At 40.5% G+C, this 18106-nt stretch overlaps 1 protein-coding gene across 1 annotated transcript in view; it reads left to right on the top strand.

Annotated features, from left to right (window-relative positions):
* LOC137503076 (uncharacterized) overlaps positions 1-18106 on the top strand; it is a 238538-nt gene that overhangs the window by 92082 nt on the left and 128350 nt on the right. The window contains exon 4 of the mRNA XM_068230516.1: positions 9040-9122. The gene's annotated coding sequence lies outside the window, so the exon portion shown is untranslated. The remainder of the gene's footprint in view (positions 1-9039; positions 9123-18106) is intronic.

The following is an 18106-nucleotide window of genomic DNA, read 5'->3' as shown; positions in this document are numbered from 1 at the left end:
TTGTGAGTTTCACAAATAGAATGAGTCCTTCTGGTTTAATTATTGTGTTCATGGGGTGAAAGTTCCTCATGGATCTCTGTAAGTACCTAGATATTCATAATAAGGATATATCTTCATTGTGGTAATCACATAAACAGGATCAAAAAAAAATTACAGATCTCTTAATATGATTATGAGGTTATTTGGGGGTTGTAAAGGAGAGGGCATGTAAACTTCCAGCAAGGCAACAATGAGAGAATTTGACCATCACCAGTAGTACTTGATTAGAAAACAGAAAATAATCCACAGAAACAGCTCCATTTCTTGTGGCTTATTTCTGACAAAAAAAATTGTATTACAGAGATTTAAGTTAGTTAGTAATATTTTATTTTACCTTGCAAGATTAAGTTCTTCAGGCCTTCTCTTCCATCTAACCAGGCACTGAAATATACATATATTACATCGTATCACTTTATAATAATAGTTTTAATACTAATTAAATTAATAGTAATACAAGAATGGTGAGTGATAAGATTAAATTAAGATGAAATAAATTAGATATAATAAAAGGATACATTCTTAAAACTAATATCCTACATGTAAAAATAGGTAGTATGTAAAATTTAATAACATTTGGAAGACAGATCGGGTAAGAATTTTAGATTAATCTTCTGCCAGAACATCCATGACAATAGAATGGTTGTGAGTAGCAGCATCAAGAGATGATCCTTACTGGTGCATACAATGTTTCCACAGTGTTTCCTTGAAAGTGCAATACTTTCGGTAAGGATGTTCCACTCGGCAGTTATCGTGAATGATTTATCGTATATGGCAGATTTATGGGTAGGTAAAGCGAGGATGGAATTATTAGTAGATCTGGTGTTAAGACTTTGAAAAGTAGATAGTTATTTGAAACATGAAGTAAGGTGTAATGGCTGTGAAGAATGATGGATTTTATGGTGATGGCATAGGGTATGAGCAGTGCTACGGATTTCTAGTCGGGGCCAAGATAGGTGGTTATATGAAGGAGTTATATGGTCGTAGTGCCGTAGGTTACAGACGTACCTCACACATGCATTTTGACCACGTTGTAATCTGCTCAATAACTTGCACCCAGTGTGTCTATAAATCACGCCACAATAGTCAAAATGAGGGAAAACCAGAGCTTCTACCAGCATTTTTTGTTTTCCAGCAAACAAGTATTTATATACGCGCAGCATGTTGAATGCAGAGAATGTTTTCTGAGTGATGTTCGTAATTTGCGTTTTCCATGACATTTTATCATCGAAAGTAACGCCTAGGACATTTACTGATGATGTAAATGATATGTTAGTATTACATAACCTCATAGATGGAATCTCTGGTCGATTGACCTTCGGGAGTAGTTTTGGGTATCCAAGGATGATGGCTTGCGTTTTTGCTGGGTTTAAGATAAGACCATTCCTCAAAGACCAAAAAGGAAACGATGTTAGATCCTGATGGGTTTTGTCTATGGCCGTAATTATTCGATCTGGATATGTATGGAGGTACATTTGTAAGCCATCAGCATAGATATGGTATTTGCAGTGAGTTACTTTTTGGGAGACATCATTAATGTAAATAGAAAAAGAAGGGGTCCTAACACCGACCCTTCGGGCACACCACACTACACGGACCGCCAAGTTGATTTGTTTATCCTATCTGTAACACACTGCCGACGGCCATGCAGGTAGGAATGCAACCAAAGAAGGGCACTGTCCGAGAAATGGAGGGAATACAATTTCGAGAGCAAAATGTCAATGTCAACACATTCAAAAGCTTTGCTCAAGTCTAGGAGTATTAAAACTGTCACTTCCTTGTTGTCCATTGATTTTCGAATGTCTTCTGTGATCTTCAGTAGTGCCGTTGTAGTACTGTGTGCTTGACGAAAACCAGATTGTAGTGGGTCAAGTAGTTCTAAGTCGTCATGTAGTCTATTATTTTTCTATGAGAGATGAACTCTAGCGCTTTGGATAAAGCAGAAAGTGTGCAGATGGCTCTGTAGTCAGATTGTTCAGAAGGAGAAGCTACTTCTTTCAGAGGATGCTTCGGGAAATATGCTTTCTACTAGGGAAGAGTTAAATATGTTAATTAGTGCAGGTAATATCACATCCAGAATAATTTTTATCATCTCTATTCCTATACTGTCATTTCCTTTCACCGTTGATGTTATCTGATTTATAGCCAACGTGACTTGTGAGTGGGTTGCTAGACGGAAGTATAAGTTTTCTCTATCTGTTCGCATCTTTGCATAATTGTTGTCAAGAACTTCCTGTTTCAGGGCTACATTTAATGTGCAGTTAGATGAAAAACAATCGTTCAGTTTTTCCAACGGTATATTTATTTCGGCGTCGTCTCGTCCTTTGGTAATGCCAAAGCTCTTTAAGGATTTCCACAACACAGCTGTTGAAACATTGGGTTGAATTAAACTGTGAGCGTATCGTAATTTTGCGTTCCTAATCTGTTGGGTAGTAGCGTTTCTCAGTCTCTTGTAGTTAAGTAGATTGTCAGGAGTGCAATGTTTTCTAACTCGTCTATAAGCATCATCGTGTTCAACCATTAGTGCTCTAATCTCATCTGAGAGCCAGGGAGCTGGCTTCCGCGAAACTCGAGCCGTCCTTTCAGGGCATGTCTATTGTACAGCTCAGTCATATGTTGATTGAAACATGCCACTTTGTCATTTATGTCTTTAAGACTAAATGTGTCATGCCATGGCACTGCAACTGCATCTTGTAAACGTTCATTCTTATCAATTCTTCGTAGATCTCGATATGAAATTATTTTAGGTTTGAACTTGGAAATTTTAATAGAATAGGCCATGAATAGAGCATGATGCCGCGATAAACCTGGGACACTAATTTGACCGTAGTAAAGAACTAATTCAGGTTGGTTTGTGGCAATGAAATCAATTAAGGTATGCGATGTGTCGGTGTGGTGTGTGGCATTGAGAGGGAGAAACGTTAAGTTGCAAGCTTTAGAAGAAGTTAAAAGTTGGGTTGTCTGAGGAGAGTTAGTTTCAAGAAGGTTTATGTTGACATCGCCCATAATAATTATATTTGAGTAATCAGTGACTAAATCTTGTATCTGAGTCTCTAGATCGCGTAAAAAACCCGCATTCGCTGGCTTGTATACTGCACCCAGAAGACATTTTACTTCACTCACAGTTGTTTCCTGGAACATGAACTCAGGTTTTCTCTCGTACGGACCTGGAGACCTGCATATTATTTTAGGGCGTAGACTGGTCATAACATATGCGGCGGTACCCCTGTCGAATCTAAGCAATGTATAACCCGCCAGTTGCAGTCTCTTTATTGCGCGGTATGGTTTAAACCAAGATTCGGAAATTAATATTGCGTGGAAACTGGGAGGCATAAATAGAGCTTTAATTTCGTCCATTCGCGCCTCCACAAGTAGGCTTTGAGCGTTTATATAGCAAAACTTTAAAGCATTTCTGTACGGAGAAAGCTTCTGGTTAATGATGTCCCTTGTCGACTGGGAATAGCAAGAGAGCTCAGATGACAATAGGCCGGTGTTGCCTGCACAGCTGGTTCCCGGGACATTGAGGGAGGGTGGAGTAAGCGAAAGTTTGTAAGGAATGTTTGGAAGAAAGAGGGGAGCCTGTTCGTTTGTCTCAAGGTCGTTATCAGAGGGGCTAAGTGCAATTGACTCCGGCTTCTCCACTTTCAATTTATATTTTCTAAGTAACTTACGATGTTCTCAGTTATATTGGAGACTAGTTGATGTACCCGTGCTTCGCTACGGGATTCTCAGAAAAACTGACTTTGTGGTTTTCTTAACTGAAATCAACATAGGTCATTAAAATAACGTAAGTACCAATGTAGCGATTAAAAGCAATGCTATCATATAAAATATTCGATCAAATGGAAAGCCGTACGTTTTATCACTTTTAACGAGCAGTGCTGCGGTTAGATTGCTGTGCCAATCTAATAGCCCAAAGTTCCAGAGCTGGTATGACCAGGCCGCAGATTGCCATGAACACTCATCTGCCATTATTCCGCTAAATATGCACACTGTTCATTCCAATCATGCCTCAGAGTAGGGATTGAATAGCCCGAATGCTATGATGATCCAGTGTGTTACATACCAGTAGTATCAGAAAATTTATTAACCAGGGGAATGGCATGATAAAGAAGAAAGTTATCTAACTCCCCAGCTACTTCCCACCAATATTCAGGCAGGCTGTTACACTCTGTACGACTGGGCAAGTTGACCGTGTGGTTAGCGGTGCGCAGCTATGAGCTTGCATCCAAGAGATAGTGTATTTGAACCCCATTGTCGGCAGCGCTGAAGATGGTATTCCGTGGTTTCCTACTTTCACACCAATCAAATGCTGGGCCTGTACTTTAATTAAGGCCTAAGGCACTCCTAGCCCTTTCCTATCCCATCGTCGCCATAAAAGCTATCTATGTCGGTGCGACGTAAATCAAATAAAAAATAATCTTTACGCAGCAGTAGTCCTATCTAGCGGAGATGAGGGGCAACAGAAGACAAAGCACATCACGACAAACAATGGTCAATGTAATTTTATTGTTGATGAATGTTAGGAGCTTTCTATATTGTAGGCCTTCACATTTAGTTTTCTTTCGATTCTGTGATTTGTAAAACATTTTAAACCGTAAAATGTAGTTTCTTATTCTCCGACTTACATAGCGATTTCCATTAAATACTGTTTACCCATTTTCTCGTTACTCGGCGCTGATATGAACTTAGTAACAAAAATCCAAATTCATGAACATGTTTGAGATCAAAGCCAGTACGGTAACAATGTATAAGGCATGAATAATAGGAAATTTAATACTATATAACCTTAGTTATGTAGCATTCAACGATTACACCTCTAATAAGAAATATTTGAGAATTACATTTTAGGCCTTCCCCTAAACTACCATTTCACTCAGCATGAATAAAATAATTTACACCCTAGACTATAGCGACTTATTTCCTGACTTTGCATACCGATTTTCATCAAGATACGACTACTAATAACAACAATATTTGAGAATTAAATTTTAGGCCTTCCCCTAAACTACCATTTTTCTCAGCGCGAATACAATTATTGATAGCCTAGATTGTAGCAAATTATTCCCCAACTTTGCATACCCATTTTCTTTAAAATACGACCACTAATAACATAAATAGTTGAGAATTCAATTTTAGGCCCTCCCCTAAACTACCATTTCACTCAGCATGAGTAAAATGATTTATAGCCTAGATTGTAGAGGCTCACTTCATATACCGATTTTCATTAGACCACTAATAACATAAATAGTTGAGAATTCAATTTTAGGCCTACCCTTAAACTACCATTTCACTCAGCGTGAGTAAAATGATCTATAGCCTAGATTGTAGAGGCTCATCCCCCGACTTCACATACCGATTTTCATTAAATTCTCTTCAACCGTTTTCTCGTGATGCGTGTACATACAGACAGACAGAAATTACGGAAAAGTAAAAAGTGCATTTTCTTGCTACTATGGACATGACCGATACAGAAATACCATTATTTTCAAATTCTGAGCAATGTACAGACAAAACTCTTATTTTTTATATATAGATGATTATGACAATAATGGGAATGTAACTAACAATTTACAACGATCAGTACGATAATGGCATTATAGCAGTAATGTATGTGAAAATAAATACGATAAAAATAAGACACTGGACCCAGTCTACTGCTACTAACACCAGTCTACCACTACGGCAAGCAGAAGTAAACTATATTACTAATTACGTTCCGATAGAGAGTTAAGGTTAAAAATTATTGTGTATGTGCTATATGTTTTAGGCAATTCCCCCGCACCCTTCGGCCTATGTTTTGGCTACTTGGTAGCACCCTTAAGATTGACGTTTGTTTTTTCTTATTTGCTATGTTCGGCCTTTTTATATGTGTGTCTAATTAGAACCTTCTTTGGACGTATTCTCCCTTCACCCCTCCGCCGCGCTATCGCATCTTACTATGGCAACGTGCCTTCCCCTCTTATCCAGCCAATGGGGCTGGCTTCCCTCCCCTCCCTCCCGTCTGCCGCTCGCTCGTCTGTGTCGAGCTACGGACGGGGGTCAGGGACTTGACTTGTAGCCAGCGGTCTGGGATATTCTCTGTGCCTTGGGTGCCAGCATCTGGTTCCGCTCGGGTCTTGAACCCTTCTCTGTCCACGGTGTGGAGGTAAGCATTAACTAAATAAAGATTGGAGTATCAGCGCGGGGTGGAACGAAGGGAGGATGTCGCTATTTGATTTGTGAAATGTACAGTTATACAAGACGATTGTAATCCAGTGCCTTAATTAATCGTATACGTCCAGGCACTTTGAAAATTTGCTGCCACCTCCGTGGTTAGTTGAAACTTGTTCTTTCTCTGCCACTGAGTGCACGGGGTACTTTTAAAATTGAGGGCAGATTTGGAGAGTTGAACTTACCTTAATGTCTTTGTTGTGGTTATATATTAAATTTTTGGATCTCAAGGCCCAGTATTTATGTACTTGCTTCACAGCCTGAGGCTGTCTTGAGCTCTAAATAATATATTTCTATATTAATTGTACGTGTTAACACGCTAAGGGAAAACCCACAAAGGTGATTGCATTTAAAATAAATGTGTTTATTTTCTGAAAGATATGTTATCTTGAACCAGGCCCGGGACCGTGAGCTTTTCCCCTTCCCTTCTCCTGTGGCAATGTTAGTGAAACTACGCAGGGGTACAGTATACTACAAGGAAAACTCAAAAATTGAACTACAATACAAAGTTACAAAGATGTTGTGACCCTTTCTCATGCATATCACTTTAGTTCATTTAACTGTTCCATAGAGCACACCTTATACTTATTTGATCCAATTTCTATGTTAATTACTCCCTCAGTGCTCCATACCTGGCATACACCAAACCTCGAAATTGCCTCCTTAAGGACTGCGAGTCTTGTTGCAGTCAGAACCTCTCTTATTGTGACCGCCGTTCCCTTGAGTCCTCCTTTTTTGTGCAAGATTTCACTCCCGATTCCGGTAGGAAACGAATTTCACTATTAGAGGTCGTGGCTTCGCGACCAGTCGTCTTCCAGTGCGATGGCTCCTGTCAATGTCCCGAAGGTCAAGGTCGACATCAAGATCTCTTGTGATGCTAATTGCTATGACATCAGAATCTTCCCCTTCTGTTTTCCCGAATGCCGAAAATATGGATACATTGCCGCCGCTGGTATTGCTCCAGTTCATCATGCTTGTTTTTAAAGTCACTTTTGATTTTGACAAGTTCCTTGTCCTTTGCCTGAAGCTGATCTTGTAGTAGTTTAACAATTTCCTTGTACTCCGCTCTTAGTTCCTGGAGCTGCGACATTAGGGGCTGTAACTGTTCGGCTACGGTCTGCTTAACGAGTCCTTGTGTGCTGGCGCCATGCGCCGGGCTTTCTTGGGGAAGCTTCTTAGGAGCCATTATCGAAACATACTAGTAGAACACTGATTGTTTACTTCAGTTAACTGCACACGCTTAACTTCAGCACGAATCTAATAACGTCCTTATCACTTCAAGCACGTTTAACTTCAGCATTAATCAGATAACGTATTTCTCACTTCAAGCACTATATCACCTGCGATTTGCCATTTTTGCGAGATAACATTTGCGTGCAACTAGCAGGTAGCGGCCATATGTTGCAAAATTTTGGCTGGGAAGACTTGGGGAAAGGTGACAAGCTGTTCGAATAAACAGTATATTCTGAGATGTCATTGGAAAGATGGCTTGGAATGACATTTGTTGATGAATAAATTTAAGTCATGTTCTCTAAATATAGGAAAGGTAACAACTTGAAGATCAGTTGGAATTCAAGGGGATAAATTTTGGCAATATTCACTTACACGAAGATGATTTAGTGATTGAAATAATTTACCAAGCGAATTATTTAATATATTTCCACAATATTTTTCTTCATAAACAACCAACAAAATGCTGTTGTTTGATAAATTGATTGATTGATTGATTGATTGATTGATTGATTGATTGATTGATTGATTGATTGATTGATTGATTGATTGATTGATTGATGTTTTTGACCTTAATGTGATGTACATATCGGGATGATGGATGCTTCTGTGGTAATCATTTAAGCATTGTCCACTTCTTGGGTAAGTGTGAAGTGTTTTGGGAATCAAAGTATATAGCAACATGGAAATGAACAACGAGGTGACAAGTCAAGTCATGCATAGAAAGATGGGAACCGGGGAATGTGAATATAAGAGGATAAAGAAAATAGGTTGTCATTGTGGAAATAGGCTCAACAGAAAGAGAAGCAAGGAATGGTATTGGATAATGATTTGAAGATAGTATTTAATATTATTATTAATTTTATTTAATTTGTACATGTACACATACACGGAAGCGCCTCCGTCCACACATGTATGTGTACATATACTCTGCTGAATATTCACAAATATATAGGCAATTTTAAATTTTCATATTTACAAATGTTCCTCCTTTTCTATTGCTACCTTGTCTACTGCTATCCTACAGTGTGTTTCTTTTCATATTCTTATCTTTCTTATCAGTTGTCCAAAAAGCAGTGGCAAAAAGGGACTCGGGTTAAGACGCAGCAGGTCATTATGCAAGTTAGGTTCCAAAAAGGGTAAAAAAATAAAAATAAATAAATACAATGTAAATTTTAATCTAATAGCAGTTGTATTATTTGAAGTAATTCCACATGTTTTATATGAGTTACCTATTTCTGTAAATGCAGTAGATATTTTGAGTAGAATTTTGTAAATAATAATTTTTTATTAAGGATGAGCTGTGTGTTTAATCGAAAAAATTAATGTAAATGGTATAATACTTAATTTTAGGAAATTGCCTTCTTCTCTGTTCATTTAATATTTAGTGCTTTACAATAATGTATTTTTCCAGTTCTTATATTTTTAAAATAGGAGATAAATTTATTATACTCTTCTTGTGTCACTATGGCATTTATTTTCTCAGCTTCTTCTTGTTTAGGCCTATATAATTTTATTCCCTTACTTCCTTATTCTACTTTTCTTATTTCTCACTTATAGCCCTCTGAAGATACTAAGGAGGAAATATTCATAGAGGAACAAACTGATGATCAGCTGTTGCCATACATCAAAGAAGAAACAAAGTACGTAAACTACAAATCCCCTACAATATGGAATATGTTGTACCTATTCACAGTTGTGTTCAGTAGTGGTTTGTTTATCTCCAAAACTGGCCACTTTCGTCAGTTTAATCCTTTCTTTGCAAGATTACATTTAAGCACTAATATTTTAAAATTTTCTAAAATATTAAGGAACTATAAGATCATATATAATGTTCCGTCATGAACTTTTATTGAATATATATCTACAAAAAATCTCTGCTAAAGGTAGATATTTTTGAAGTGTGTTTGTTTACAATACCTTTAAGCAACCATGAAAAATGTGTTCTTTCTTTCACTGTCGCTGCATCGTTTATTCATCACATTCTCATCATATGAAATGCCATCTGCAGCTATTACCTCCAGATATTCACAATAATTTTATACCTTCGTATCAACAGTGACACACAGAGATAGCCATGTTTGTAGATTATAAACTAAATTTACAAATTCAAAATTAAGTTTTATGTACATTGTAAAGAATACAATAATTTCAAACTAACATAGTTAGGTTCATTAATCATTATAATGATGGCTGACTTCAATAGTGTGATAACTCAGAAAATGTCATTTTTAAATTGTTTATTTGGCTAGATTATTTTTTATGATCTTTTTTGTTCTCTTGTGTGTTAAGTCAGATTCCTCCATTAGTGGACACCAACGCAGAGAATGTGTTGTGGAAGCAAAATGTTCAGATCAGTAGTGCTACATCTTAAAATTCATAGTTTTCAAATAAAACTTCCACATTGTTCTGAGCTTAAAAAAATATCATGGTATTAAATTTATGCTTGTTCCAGAATTGTAGTCACACTTGATGATTGTCGCGAATTCCCAGTTTTCATTTTAGTGCTCATTGTCAGTCAAGTGCTTGTAGTGTGTTGATTGCAAACAAGTGAAATTTGAAATTTGTGCAGCTTGCCTAAAAATTTCAGAATTCTTCAAGTTACTGAATTTATTATTTCATAAATGTAGGTACCTCCTCTGCGAACCATGTGACCTTGCCGCGGTGGGGAGGCTTGCGTGTCCCAATGATGCAGATAGCCGAGCCGCAGGTGCAACCATATCGGATGGGTATCTGTTGAGAGACCAGACTAACGAATGGTTCATCGAAAGGGCGGTAGCAGCCTTTCGGTAGTTGCAAGGGCGGCAGTCTGGATGATTGACTGATACGGCCTTGTAATAATACTCAACATGGCTTAGCTGTGTTGATACTGCTACACGGCTGAAAGCAACGGGAAACTACAGCCGTAACTAACTCCCGAGGACATGCAGCTCTCTCTGTATGAATGATGTACTGATGATGGCTTCCTCCCGGGTAAAATATTCCGGAGGTAAACTAGTCCCCCATTCGGATCTCCGGGTGGGGACTACACGAGAGGGGGCGATCATCAGGAAGATGGATACTGACATTCTGCGAGTCGGAGCGTGGAATGTTAGAAGTTTGAATCGTTGTGGTAGGTTAGAGAATCTGAAAAGGGAGATGGATAGGCTAAAGTTAGATGTAGTTGGTATAAGTGAAGTACGTTGGCAGGAAGAACAAGATTTTTGGTCAGGCGACTACCGAATTATCAACACGAAATCAAACAGAGGAAATGCAGGAGTTGGTTTAATAATGAATAAGAAAATAGGGCAGCGGGTAAGCTACTACGACCAGCATAGTGAAAGAATTATTGTCGTCAAGATAGACACCAAACCAATGCCCACCACAATAGTGCAGGTCTATATGCCTACTAGTTCAGCGGATGATGAAGAAATCGAAAGAATATATGAGGAGATAGAAGATTTAATACAATATGTAAAAGGTGACGAGAATCTAATTGTGATGGGAGACTGGAACGCAGTGGTAGGCCAAGGAAGAGAAGGTAGTACAGTAGGAGAATTTGGATTGGGACAAAGGAACGAAAGAGGAAGTCGTCTGGTTGAATTCTGCACTGATCATAATTTAGTCCTTGCCAATACTTGGTTCAAACACCACAAACGACGGCTGTATACGTGGACGAGACCTGGAGACACTGGAAGGTATCAAATAGACTTCATTATGATTAGGCAGAGATTCAGAAACCAGGTGTTGGATTGCAAAACTTTCCCAGGAGCAGACGTGGACTCTGACCACAACTTGTTGGTCATGAAATGCCATCTGAAGTTGAAGAAATTGAAGAAAGGAAAGAATGCAAAAAGATGGGATCTAGACAAGTTGAAAGAAAAGAATGTGAGGGATTGTTTCAAGGAACATGTTGCACAAGGACTAAATGAAAAGGCTGAAGGAAACACTATAGAGGAAGAGTGGAGAGTCATGAAAAATGAAGTCAGTAGGGCTGCTGAAGAAATGTTAGGAAGGAAGAAAAGATCAACTAAGAATCAGTGGATAACTCAGGAGATACTAGACCTGATTGATGAACGACGAAAACACAAGAATGCTAGAAATGAAGAGGACAGAAAAGAATGCAGGCGATTAAAGAATGAAGTGGATAGAAAGTGCAAGGTAGCTAAGGAGGAATGGCTGAAGGAGAAATGCAAGGATGTCGAAGGCTGTATGGTCCTGGGAAAGGTAGATGCTGCATACAGGAAAATCAAGGAAACCTTTGGAGAAAGGAAATCTAGGTGTATGAATATTAAGAGCTCAGATGGAAAACCACTTCTAGGGAAAGAAGACAAGGCAGTAAGATGGCAGGAGCATATCCAACAGTTGTATCAAGGTAAAGATATAGATAATTTGGTTCTGGAACATGAAGAGGCTGTTGATGCTGATGAAATGGGAGACCCAATTTTGAGGTCAGAGTTTGACAGAGCTGTGAGTGACCTCAATAGGAACAAGGCACCTGGAATTGATGACATTCCCTCTGAATTACTGACTGCCTTAGGAGAAACCAGCATGGCAAGGTTATTTCATTTAGTGTGCAAGATGTATGAGACAGGAGAAGTCCCATCCGATTTTCGGAAGAATGTTGTTATACCTATTCCCAAGAAAGCCGGTGCTGACAGGTGTGAAAACTACCGCACCATTAGTTTAGTATCTCATGCCTGCAAAATTTTAACACGTATTATTTACAGAAGAATGGAAAAACAAGTTGAAGCTGAGTTGGGAGAAGATCAATTTGGCTTCAGAAGAAATGTAGGAACACATGAAGCTATCCTGACTTTACGTCTGATCTTAGAGGATCGAATCAAGAAGGACAAGACCACGTACATGGCATTCGTAGATCTAGAAAAGGCATTCGATAATGTTGATTGGACCAAGCTATTTATGATTCTGAAGATGATAGGGATCAGATACCGAGAACGAAGAATTATCTACAATCTGTATAAAAATCAGTCTGCAGTGATAAGAATTGAGGGCTTTGAAAAAGAAGCAGCAATGCAGAAAGGAGTGAGGCAAGGCTGCAGTTTGTCCCCTCTCCTTTTCAATGTTTACATAGAACAGGCAGTAAAGGAAATCAAAGAGAAATTTGGAAAGGGAATCACAGTCCAAGGAGAAGAAATCAAAACCTTGAGATTTGCCGATGATATTGTTATTTTATCTGAGACTGCAGAAGATCTCGAGAAGTTGCTGAATGGTATGGATGAAGTCTTGGGTAAGGAGTACAAGATGAAAATAAATAAGTCCAAAACAAAAGTAATGGAGTGCAGTCGAACGAAGGCAGGTGATGCAGGAAATATTAGATTAGGAAATGAAGTCTTAAAGGAAGTAGATGAATATTGTTACTTGGGTAGTAAAATAACTAACGATGGCAGAAGTAACGAGGGCATAAAATGCAGACTAGCACAAGCAAGGAAGAGCTTTCTTAAGAAAAGAAATTTGCTCACTTCAAACATTGATATCGGAATTAGAAAGATGTTTTTGAAGACTTTCGTGTGGAGCGTGGCATTGTATGGAAGTGAAACATGGATGATAACTGGCTCAGAAAGAAAGAGAATAGAAGCTTTTGAAATGTGGTGTTACAGAAGAATGCTGAAGGTGAGATGGATAGATCGAATCACGAATGAAGAGATACTGAATCGAATTGGTGAGAGGAGATCAATTTGGCTAAATTTGACGAGAAGAAGAGATAGAATGATAGGACACATCTTAAGACACCCAGGACTTGTTCAGTTGGTTTTTGAAGGAAGTGTAGGGGGTAAGAACGGTAGGGGTAGACCAAGGTATGAATATGACAAGCAGATTAGAGCAGATGTAGGATGCAATAGTTACGTAGAAATGAAAAGGTTAGCACAGGATAGGGTGGCATGGAGAGCTGCATCAAACCAGTCTATGGACTGATGACTCAAACAACAACAAATGTAGGTAAATAATAATGTAATGATATAAGTAGTATAAATTACGGGTTCTGCAACCTCCTCCTCCCCGGGCCCTCCTCAGAGGCCTCCTACTCCTCCTCCGCCACAGGCTCTCGGGAGAGTCCTCCTCCTGACCAACCTCGCTGGCTAAGAGCGCTAGCCTAACCTTACATCCGCCATCTTGGAGGGGCATAACCTAACTTTTTATGTGTAAGAGAGCTAGCATAACGTCATGGATGGGGCTAATCTCGGTTTTAAGGCCGGATGCCCTGCCTGACGCCGAAGGGTGCAAGCCTAACCTCACATCCGCTATCTTCGAGGGGGTAACCTAACCTTTAATGCGCAATACAGCAAGCCTAACCTCATGGATGGGGCTAACCTCAGTTTTACGGCCGGATGCCCTCCCCGACGCAAATTACACCAGATGGCTGCTATACATGGCTCCTTATGAGACGCCTTAAGGTTTTTGCGCAAGATGGTGGTCGCAAGATGGCTGCTATACATAGGCTCTTATGAGACTCCCTAGCGATGCTTGCACAAGATGGCGGTTATACATGGCTCCTTATGAGACGCCTTAAGGGTGCTTGCGCAAGATGGCGGTCGCAAGATGGCTGCTGCTCTTATAAAGAAAGCTAGTCTAGAAGCTAACTTGCCGTGCTAGAAACAACGGTTCGATTAATTAAATATGGGGCTTAAATGCAAAATGTTAAAAATCTCAAAAACGTTGCGTCGTAGAGTAAAACGTACAAAACTTTTCTGCCTAATACGTAGGTTCGCTGTATCAGGAAAATGATAGCATAAGAAAAATGTAGTCTAATGATGAGATCAACGGTTCGGTTCCTACTTAGGCCCTTTGGCATTGGCGGCTATCTAATTCTACAAGATGGCGGCTATACATAGCTTCTTATGAGACAGCTTAAGGGTGCTTGCACATGATGGCTGCTGCTCTTATGAGACTCCCTAGGAATGCTTGCGCAAGATGGCAGCGTCAAGATGGCGGCTATTCACAGCTCCTTATGAGACTGCCTAGGGGTGCTTACACAAGATGGTGGCTATACACAGGCTCTTATGAAGAAAGCTAGCTTAGAGGCTACTGCGCAAGATGGCGGCTGCTGTTATGCATGTGGTGGAGGACAATTTGAAATTCCACGTGCTCTTGTTTGTAAACAAATCTACGTTCTTTTTGACAGAGGGCATCTTTAATTGACAAAGAATCGTGCTACCATCTTTAGCTACTACCTTTGAAATGTGGTGGCGGCAATATCTACATGTTTTTTTTGACAGCTGCCATTTTTAATTAACAGAGCACCGTGCTGCCATCTTTAGCTGCTAACTTAGGTACGTGGTAGCGGGTAATTTGAAAAATTCCATGTGCTCTTTGACAGCGGCCATCTTTAATCAACACAGCATCATGCTGCCTTCTTTAACTACTACCTTCGAAATGCGCTGGCAGACAATTTGAAAAAAATATACTTTCTCTTTGACAGCTGTCATCTGCCATCTTTAAACAACAACACATCGCTAACCTCATTGTTGCCATCTTGTCAGAGCTAAACCTCAGAGCTGCCATCTTTACGGCACTAAACCTCACTGGTGGGAAATTTGAATCTTAGCGTGAGATTTGAAGTTGTAAACAAAGCCACATGCTTTTTTGAGAGCCACGTGCTTTTTTAACAGCTGTCATCGGCCATCTTGCTTCGCTAACCACAGTGCTGCCATCTTAACGGGGCTAAATCTTATATTTGCCAAGTTAGGCACGTGGTAGCGGGCAATTAGAAAAATTCTACATGCTTTACAAAGCCAAGTGCTTTTTTGGACAGCCACGTTTTTTTTACAGCTGCCATCCGCCATCTTGCATCGCTTACCTCAGTGCTGCTATCTTTACGCAACTAAACCTTATCGTGCTGGTGGGTAATTTAAAATCCACGTGCTTTTCTGACAGCTGTCATCCCGCTTCTTGCATCGCAAACTTTTTAGTGCTGCCCTCTTTAGCTACTACCTTTGAAATGTGGTGGTGGGTAATTTAAAATCTACGCGTTTTTTGACAGCTGTCATCTGCCATCTTTAATGAAGAGAGCACCGTGCTGCTATCTTTACGGCACTGCGGGCATTTGAAAAATTCCACGTGCTTTTACGATTTCTGCCATCTTAATAAACAGAGCATTGTGCTGCTATCTTTACGGCACTGCGGGCAATTTGAAAAATTCAGCATGCGTTTTGGCAGTTGTCATCCGCCATCTTGCATCGCAAACCTCAGTGCTGCTATCTTTAGCTACTACGTTTGAAATGTGGTGGCGGCAATTTCTACGTGCTTTTTGGCAGTGGCCATCTTTAATCAACACAGCATCGTGCTGCTATCTTTAGCTACTACCTTTGAAATGTGGTGGTGGCAATTTGAAATTATATGTGCTATTTTGACAAGCTGACGTCTTTAATCAACAGAGCACCGTGCTGCTATCTTTATCGTATTAGCGGGTAATTTTAAAAAAGATCTACGTGCAGCTGCGATCATCTTTAATCAACAAAGCATCGAGCTGCTACTATCATTAGCTACATACCTTTGACATGTGGTGGCTGCAATTTTAACTCTATGTACTTTTTTGCTATCTCTACGGTACAAATCTACATACTTTTGTCGTGTGGTGGCATCAATTTCAATGTGCTTTTTGACAAACTGCTAGAATTTAGTCCCTCAGAAGTTCTTCCGAGCACTTTCAGACTGAGCTAGGATCGAACCTGCTATGTTAAAAAGCCAGCCCAGCGCGTCTGAGGTACTCAGCCCGACCCGGCGAGAGAGAGAGCAAGTCTAAAGTCTGCTGCTGATACTTATGGCGTAGGCTGTAAGCGTGCGATGGACCTTGCACCATGCGAAACTCGCTGATGCACTACATTCCAGCGAGTGTCCGTGTGCTGGCCGACTTGAAGCAGCTTGTGTGTGTACTTCAAGCTCACTCTAATACAACGTTTTAGTGAAATACATCCCCGATATTTTTCTTGCTTGGGAGGGACATACGCATCTCTAACCCGTTGCCGGAACTCTAGGGTCTGCACAAGTCCCCTTTCGAAACCCTGTGCTGTTACATAGCCTACTCGCAAGGCATAATGCCTAAATAGCAGGGATTAAACTACACTGTAAACGCTAGGGGGTGGCTAGCTGCTTCCTGTTCCTTGCCCTAAGAATCCGTTTTACGACATATTGTTGAGGTTTTGTGCCGCTAAGATGGCGGCACTGACGTTAACCTAGAGGTTAGCGATGCGTTGTTGTTTAAAGATGACAGGTGGCAGCTGTCATAAAGCACGTAGATTTTTTTCAAATTGCCTGCCAGCACATTTCAAAGGTAGTAGCTAAAGATGGCAGCATGATGCTGTGTTGATTAAAGATGGCCGCTGTCAAAAAAGCACGTGGAATTTTTCAAATTACCCGCAACCATGTACCTAAGATAGTAGCTAAAAATGGCAGCATGCAGCTCTGTTAATTAAAGATGGCAGCTGTCAAAAAACATGTAGACATTGCCGCCACCACATTTCAAAGGTAGTAGCTAAAGATTGCAGCACGATACTTTGTTGATTAAAGATGCCCACTGTCAAAAAGAACGTAGCTTTCAAACAAGAGTATGTGGAATTTCAATTTGCCCTCCACCGCATGCATAACAGCAGCCGCCATCTTGCGCAGAAGCCCCCAAGCTACCTTTCCTCATTATAGCCTGTGTATAGCTGCCATCTTGTGCGAGCACCCCTAGGCCGTCTCATGAGGAGCTGTGTATAGCCGCCATCTTGTCGCTGCCATCTTGCGCAAGCATCCCTAGGGCGCCTCATAAGAGCAGCAGCCATCTTGTGCAAGCACCGTTAAGCCGTCTCATAAGAAGCTATGTATAGCCGCCATCTGGTGGAATTAGCCGCCAATGCCAAAAGGCCTAAGTAGGAACCGAACCGTTGATCTCATCATTAGACTACTTTTTGTTTACACTATCATGTTCCTCATGCAGCGAACATGGGTATTTGGCAGAAAAATTTTGTCCGTTTTACTCTACGACGCACCATTTTTGAGATATTTAATATTTTGGATTTAAGCCCAAAATTTAATGAATCGAACTCTTGTTTCTAGCAATGCACGGTAGCCTCTAAGATAGCTTTCTTTATAAGAGCAGCAGCCATCTTGCGACCGCCAACTTGCGCAAGCAACCTTAAGGCGTCTCATAAGTTGCCACGTGTAGCTGCCATCTTGTGGCCGCCATCTTGCGCAAGCATCCCTAGGTTGCCTCATTAGAGCTTATGTATAGCAGCCATCTTGCACAGGCACCCTTAAGGCGTCTCATAAGTAGCCATGTATAAGCGCCATCTTGTGTAATTGGCGTCGGGAAGGGCATCCGGCCGTAAAACTGAGGTTAGGCCTTTCCATGATGTTAGGCTTGCTGTCTTGCGCGTTAAAAGTTAGGTTAACCCCTCCAAGATTGCGGATGTGAGGTTAGGATTGCTCTCTTAAGCGTCAGGAAGGGCATCCGGCTGCAAAACTGAGGTTAGGCCCTTCCATGATGTTAGGCTCGCTCTCTTACGCATAAATAGTTAGGTTAAGACTCTCCAATATGGCGGATGTGAGGTTTGGCTCGCGCTCTTAGCCAGCGAGGTCGGTCTGGAGGAGGCGTCTCCCGAGAGCCTGTGGAGGAGGAGGAGGCCTCTGAGGAGGAGGAGACTGC

This window comes from Anabrus simplex, chromosome X (assembly GCF_040414725.1).
Source record: "Anabrus simplex isolate iqAnaSimp1 chromosome X, ASM4041472v1, whole genome shotgun sequence".
Taxonomy (NCBI): Eukaryota; Metazoa; Arthropoda; class Insecta; order Orthoptera; family Tettigoniidae; genus Anabrus; species Anabrus simplex.
This window is presented reverse-complemented; position numbering and strand designations above follow the sequence as displayed.